Source organism: Diabrotica virgifera, chromosome 4 (assembly GCF_917563875.1).
Source record: "Diabrotica virgifera virgifera chromosome 4, PGI_DIABVI_V3a".
Classification (NCBI taxonomy): Eukaryota; Metazoa; Arthropoda; class Insecta; order Coleoptera; family Chrysomelidae; genus Diabrotica; species Diabrotica virgifera.
The window spans coordinates 202229445-202236510 of NC_065446.1; the positions used below are offsets into that span (position 1 = coordinate 202229445).

The following is a 7066-nucleotide window of genomic DNA, read 5'->3' on the forward strand; positions in this document are numbered from 1 at the left end:
ATTCTAATGATCGGTCATTGAATTTCACTTTATAATTGAACGAAACCGACATAAAGGTAGCTTGCATAGAATCCCTATAGATAGAGTTGTACCACGTGCATATTTCCCTTCATTTCGCTCGAGCGGCAGCACTATACCGTCACATTTTTAATATGCCATTGACATTAGGTGTGTTTGTGTTGCTTCTACGTGGAATACCGGCACATTTTCATAAAACTAATGTTATGCCACTTTTTAATTTTTATAACTTTCAATAAAAATATCTTATTTTTTAGTCTATACCGGCACATTAAAAGTTGTGCCAGTATGGAATTAATTTTTTGGCAAAAACATACTCTTTGTGTCACCAAAATATAAGGTTGTGTCGGTATAGAATTTACTTTAATTCAAATACTTTACTTTATGCCATAAAAGAACAAAGTTGTGTCAGTATAGGTTTACTTTTTCTTATATTTCACTTAGAATGTAAGAAGAAAAAGAATGTAAGAAGTGGATACAAAACAGAATTAAAGGCTTCCGAAACTCTGGACAATCTTATCAAATGTACAACAGGAAGATAGCCAGATCAGTTAAGATCCGTGTGACATCATAAAATGCAGGCAAACATCTACCGGAAATGCACAGAAGAAGAGAGACGAGCGTTTTTAAGTTAGACTGGGATTTGGGAGACATTTCCAAGCAGTTAAACATTATAATTGCATTGATGGAACAGGTTAATGTAGCAAAGAGTGGTGGAAGAACCAATCATCATCATCAATGGTGCTACAGCCCTATGAAAGAGCCTCGATCTTCCCAAGTTTATTACGCCAGTCAGCCCTATCCATTGCCAACCGTTGCCAGTTTGCTGCGCCTATTTTTCTCCCATCCTCATCTACACCATCTTTCCATCTAAATTTTGGCCTACCCCTATTTCTACTTCCCACAGGTTGTGACATAAGGATTCTTCTAGGAGGGTTGTTATGCTGTGATCTTGCTAGATGTCCTGCATATCTTAGTCGTCCTATTCTTATAAGAGATACTACGTCTTTTCCACCAAATATATGTTTATATCTGTGGTATACCTCGTAGTTGTACCTCCTCCTCCAAATACCATTTTCACAGATGCCACCGAATATGCCTCTCATGATCCTTCGTTCAAATATAAGCAGAAGGTTTTCATCTGCCTTGGAGATGGTCCATGTCTCCGATCCATATGTCAACACTGGTTTTATAAGGGTTTTGTATATGGTTATTTTTGTTTTTTGGCTTAAGTTTCTGCTTCTCATATGTCTACTCAGTCCAAAATAGCATTTGTTCGCTAGGATTATCCTTCGCTTGATTTCTTCTGTCATGACGTTTTCCTTGGTGATCAGGGAGCCTAAGTATGTGAATTTGTCCACCACTTCAAAGGTAGAGTTATCAACAGAGAATTGGTGACCGATGTTTCTGGCTCTATTGTTGGGTGTTGATGCCACCATCTTAGTTTTCTCCTCGTTTACTGTCAGGCCCATATTTTTTGAGGCATTTGAGAAGGTGGTATACATTTCTTCTAGTTTGCGTGTTGTGCGGGCTAGGTCCACGTCATCGGCATATGCCAAAATTTGGGATGATTTATTAAAAATATTTCCTCTGTTGTCTATTCGGGTACCTCTAACCGCCTTTTCCAGAGCTATGTTGAAGAGGAGACACGCCAGCGCATCTCCCTGTCGCAGCCCAATATTCGTTTCAAACGCCTGTGATTGTTCGCCCTGTATTTCGACTTTGCAAACGACTTTACGCATTGTAGCCTTAACCAATCTTATCAGTTTGTCAGGGATGTGGAATTCATCCATGGCTTCATACAATTTATTTCTTAGGACACTATCATAGGCCGATTTAAAGGCTTACTTTTTCTTATATTTCACTTAGAATGTAAGAAGAAAAAGAATGTAAGGAGTGTATACAAAACAGAATTAAAGGCTTCCGAAACTCTGGACAATCTTATCAAATGTACAACAGGAAGATAGCCAGATCAGTTAAGATCCGTGTGAAATCACAAAATGCAGGCAAACCTCTACCGGAAATGCACAGAAAAAGAGAGATGAGCGTTTTTAAGTTAGACTGGGATTTGGGAGACATTTCCAAGCAGTTAAACATTATAATTGCATTGATGGAACAGGTTAATGTAGCAAAGAGTGGTGGAAGAACCAATAACAATGCTTTTTATTTTGTTAAACAAGGTACAAAAGTAAGGGTGTGCAAAGTTTTTTTCATTTCGACTTTATGTATTACTTTAGTTCTTTAGGGAGAAGTCTTTTTTAAGTGATGTTTCAATACTGGAAGTCGAAAAGGATAATCATAGCATTTTCCTTTATAAAACTTCCTTTAACGAATAATATTTTAAAATGGTCAACTTATTCAAAGAAATACGAAACATAAATCCTAACAAAATATTCTCCTTTAAAGACATTAAAATTAATATGGTCTATCAAAATAAAATTCCAATTTCCAGAAAAAGTCACAGTGAATTTTACATCAACTTACATTCTACGTTTTTATTCTTGTTTCTATAAACAAGGTTTTTCTATAACTGATCATTTTAAAGTTCTTAAAATTCTTTTTTAATAGTTATTTTCCTAACAAGTGCAGAAAGTCATACTTTTCCGCACGCGACTGCAGTTTGCCGAACGACGCGAAGCGGGAGTTCGTCAAGCAGGCGAGTGCGGAAAAGAGACTTTCTGCAAGCGTTAAGAACAATATTTTTTCTATGAGTCTTTAAAAATGACCAAATCTTAATCAATTAATTTAATTAATATGAAAATACATACACAAATTAATTCTTTGACAAGGTTGTTAAAACCAATGTTTCAGCATAATTGGTTAGCATGACGACGATCTTGGTTTCCATGACGACGATTCAAAACCACTGTTATTGTCTACTGATTGGACTTTCGAATATTATGTCAAAATTATTATATTTTATCGAATTCTCAATAGTAATTGCACAAGAGCTCTAAAATTATTGAATTTTTCCCGAGTGTCACTTTGGCAGTTTTAATTTCACGAGCCGAAGGCGAGTGAAATTATGTCAAAGTGTCACGAGGGCAAAAATTCTACATTAATTTTAGAGTTCGAGTGCAATTTGTTGCGGTTATTTCATGAATAAAACTGTTCAAAACCAAAATTTTACTGTAATTTATATATGTAAGTACCAATTAGTGAAATTAAACACACAGTTGTTATAAATATGTATTTGACGGTTGAAAGTCATAACTTTTATAATTTTTAAAACATTTGTCATTAATGTCACTGAATGTATTTTTTCGTAGCAACGAAGGGCATCTGACGTAATATGCTTAACGACGGGAGATTATCAAAAATTATCACCTTAATTTGCATGTCTGTAGCTTTCTGTTGGTCAGAATCTCCTATGAATGAAATAATCAGTAGTAATTGCAAAAGAGCTCTGAAATTATTGAATTTTTCCCGAGTGACACTTTGACAGTTTTAATTTCACGAGCCGAAGGCGAGTAAAATTATGTCAAAGTGTCACGAGAGCAAAAACTCTATATTAATTTCAGAGGTCGAGTGCAATTTGTTGCGATTATTTCATGAATAAAACTGTTCAAAACCAAAATTTTATTGTAATTTATTTATGTAAGTACCATTAAACACACAGTTTTTATAAATATTTGACGATTGAAAGTCATCACTTTTATAATTTTTAAAACATTAATTGTCATTAATGTCACTGAATGTGTTTTTTCGTAGCAACGGAGGGCATCTGACGTAATATACTTAACGACGGGAGATTATCAAAAATTATCGATTTAATTCAGATTTATGTAGCTTTCTATTGGTCAGAATCTCCTATGAATGAAATAATCGAGTTAATTTCATTAAAATATGAACACAATAAGATATATTTGAAATAAATTAGTAAATAATATCTAAATATTAATTTATTGCATATATTATAATTACTTTAAGGCAATATTAACATATCTAAATTAACACGCGTGCGGAAAAGTAAAACGCGTGCGGAAAGGTAAAACTTTCTAAACTAAAATCCTTGCGCGAAGGTAGACATTTTTGCACGCTCGTAGATAAATATTGTTGTGTTCATATAGTATATCTTTATTGCGAATAAAACATGATTAAAAAATTAAAATATAAAAACGTTTATTTTATGAACTTTTTATGCCACTACTTACGACCGACCATCTTTGCCAAAACACTATACTGGCATATTTATATCAAAGTTTTCTAAATTCATACAATGAAAAAAAATGTAATATCTAACCATTCATTGACAAGTATTTGGTTTTTTCTGTCAACCTCTTATCCATAAATTGGATAAAAAATGCGATGAAAAAGTATATTTGAAGAAATTGTACTTTTTTGGTCTTCTTAATGGCGGTACAGGCTCGTTTTTAACTCTCGTAAGGGGGTGCTTAGATTCTTACGTAAACAACGGTGCGGGGTGCATGTGCACCACATCCGTTTATTCATTTCTTTATATGTGAACGTTGGAGAAATTGATTCGAAAGATAATTAGGACTTGTTCTTCATATTATGAAACATAATTTTACAAACAAAGTACTCATTTCTTCTTAAAAACAATATTATCGCTGCAAGACAAACACATGAAATTTTATACAGTGTGAGCAACACAAGGTTTTTACACACAATATAGTTATGCTGGGTCTTTCGGTCTTTTTTCTCTGACATAAATAACACCGACATTGTCCCATAGCTCTGTTAGTTCCAGCAGAAACGTTTAATTCAGGATGAAATTTTCATCATTTGCACCTTCCGAAAAAACAACATGTTAACGCAAAGAGTTTTAAATGCTGTAATGGGTGGAATGCGTTTAGAATTGAATTTAATGCTGATAAAAAAATTAACAAAAATCAAAAAAAAATTATTAAAAAAGATAGGTGAGGAAAACGGGGTCTGGGGTGCAGCTGCACCCCGTACCGCCTTGCGAGGGTTAATATTGTATTTAATTATAGAGTAATTTCCACATTATAACATATTTTTCAAATTGGGCCCTGCACCGCCATTTTTTACTATATTTACGAATATGTGTGCCAAACATCCCGACAAAATATTCAAAATTAAAGCCGCAATCTTGGACCGCGTTTTTCGTTTTTGATGACGCGCTTCTGTAGCCTCTTAATAGGAGCAAGTTTAGTGTCAAAGTCATAGCCAACTATGTAGAATATTGTGCGTGCTTATTAATATTTTACACGCCAACAATCTTAACTACCAGTTATTTTAATATCTCATCCAATAATAACAAATTAAGGATTAGTTAAATTATTTTGTATTTTTTTTAATATTTTCATGTTCAACCTATCATATTTTACTTAATTGTGGTTGCAATTAATGTTTGGCTCAAAGAATCACGAATAACTCAAAAAATTAACGAAATTAGGTATAGGCTTAAGAAATTTGATAATGTGTATTTCATTACAATATTAAAATACAGGGTATTCCATTTAAAAATAGGTACTCATTATAAATTTCGACCAACCTCGTATACCAAAATTAAATATTTCGATATGTTAATAATTTTTAACAATAGTAGACTGTATTACAAATCATTTGAATATGAATAGATTTTTTGATGTCAACAGGGTGTTTTGCTTCGAAATTAATAAAAAAAACGTAATAAATATTAGACTACCACGTATAATATTACACAATCTTATATTACAAAAACATACAGAGTGTTCAATAAAAAAAAATATCTATGATATATGCTCCAACACTTACCTTAATAATTTTTTTAGAATCTCTTGCTGCAAATAAGCAAATGGACTTCCTCATACTAGGTAATGCTTCACCCAGTATATGTGCGAAGAACCAACTAACAAACTTTAAGTAACTTTCGGTTTTTTATTAAAGAAGTGTTATGTTTAACGCATGTTATTTTTTTGGCGTATAAAATACGTATGTACGTAATCAGTTAGTTGTTAGTGTATTTGTTATTTTTATAGGTGTCCAGCTATTGTAATTTAAACAGGTATACGTCATTAGAAGCCCTCCTGTGTACAAAAATTCAAATCAAACAAGTTGTTTATTATCTATTGTATTATCTATTGTTCTATTTTAAAGAGTAATTCAATGGTTGTTGAAAACATACTTTAAATTTCGTATACAATATTACTTGTTATACAATTTATATTTAAAATATTTGGTAATTTGGCTATAAAGCAACATTTTTGTATTGTTAATATTTTATATAAAGAATTTTCAATTTTTATTGAAATTTCAATTTGGTAAACGTTTTAGAGTGGAATTAAAAATGTTGAATAGTCTGTTGTATCTACTGTTGATAGTCTATTTGTGAGTGAAAAAAAAATCATCGATTTCAAGTAAAAACCTTATACGGCCATTTGAAAGTTTAAGCTTGATAGTTTATGACAAATCTGTGAAGACATACAGCTGATTTTACATTGTTTTTTTTTTATTTAGCTTAATGCCTCGACAGCTGATGCAACGGTAGATTTTGTTTCAGACAAAACAGCTTTTGCAACAGTTCACCGAGTGAACGATTCTAAAAGAAGGGGAGTGCAATTAGAACGAAAATATTCATTGTTTCGGAAAAACTTAAACAAGCTTATATTTTTCTAAAACTTTTTTGTTAGTTTATATACATGTTAAAGTAAAAAGTTCTACTCGAGGATTTGGCCGCTAATTGTTTATTAATTGTTTAAACAATAACAATTGTTTTGTATTAATAATTTTAAAAATATCGTTAAATTCATTATTTTACTTTGATCAAATATGTTTCTATTTTGTTTTTGATTTTATACTGAATCCGAATATGGCATTGAAATTTTAAAATTCTTATACAGAAGCTCTTATACAGTATGCCTGCGTAGCTAGGAACCACACGGAAAACTTTTTTATTATCAGTTTTACGAAAAAAACTTATTCCTCATAAAATGCTCTGGATAGTCAAAAATCTAAAACTCAACCATCAGATATCAAATTTTATCAATTTTTTACGAGTTATGTCAAAAATATGGATTTCGTTAAAGAGTAAAGTACCTTTATATTTCAGAATATCAAAAAATCCTATTATGAAAAGTTGTTT

General features: G+C 32.0%; 1 protein-coding gene across 1 annotated transcript in view; it reads right to left on the bottom strand.

The window, feature by feature from the left end:
• LOC114336231 (elongation of very long chain fatty acids protein AAEL008004-like) overlaps positions 1–5758 on the bottom strand; it is a 113092-nt gene extending 107334 nt beyond the window's left edge. Inside the window, exon 1 of the mRNA XM_050649858.1 lies at positions 5740–5758. The gene's annotated coding sequence lies outside the window, so the exon portion shown is untranslated. The remainder of the gene's footprint in view (positions 1–5739) is intronic.
• Between the last annotated feature and the right edge of the window lie 1308 nt (positions 5759–7066).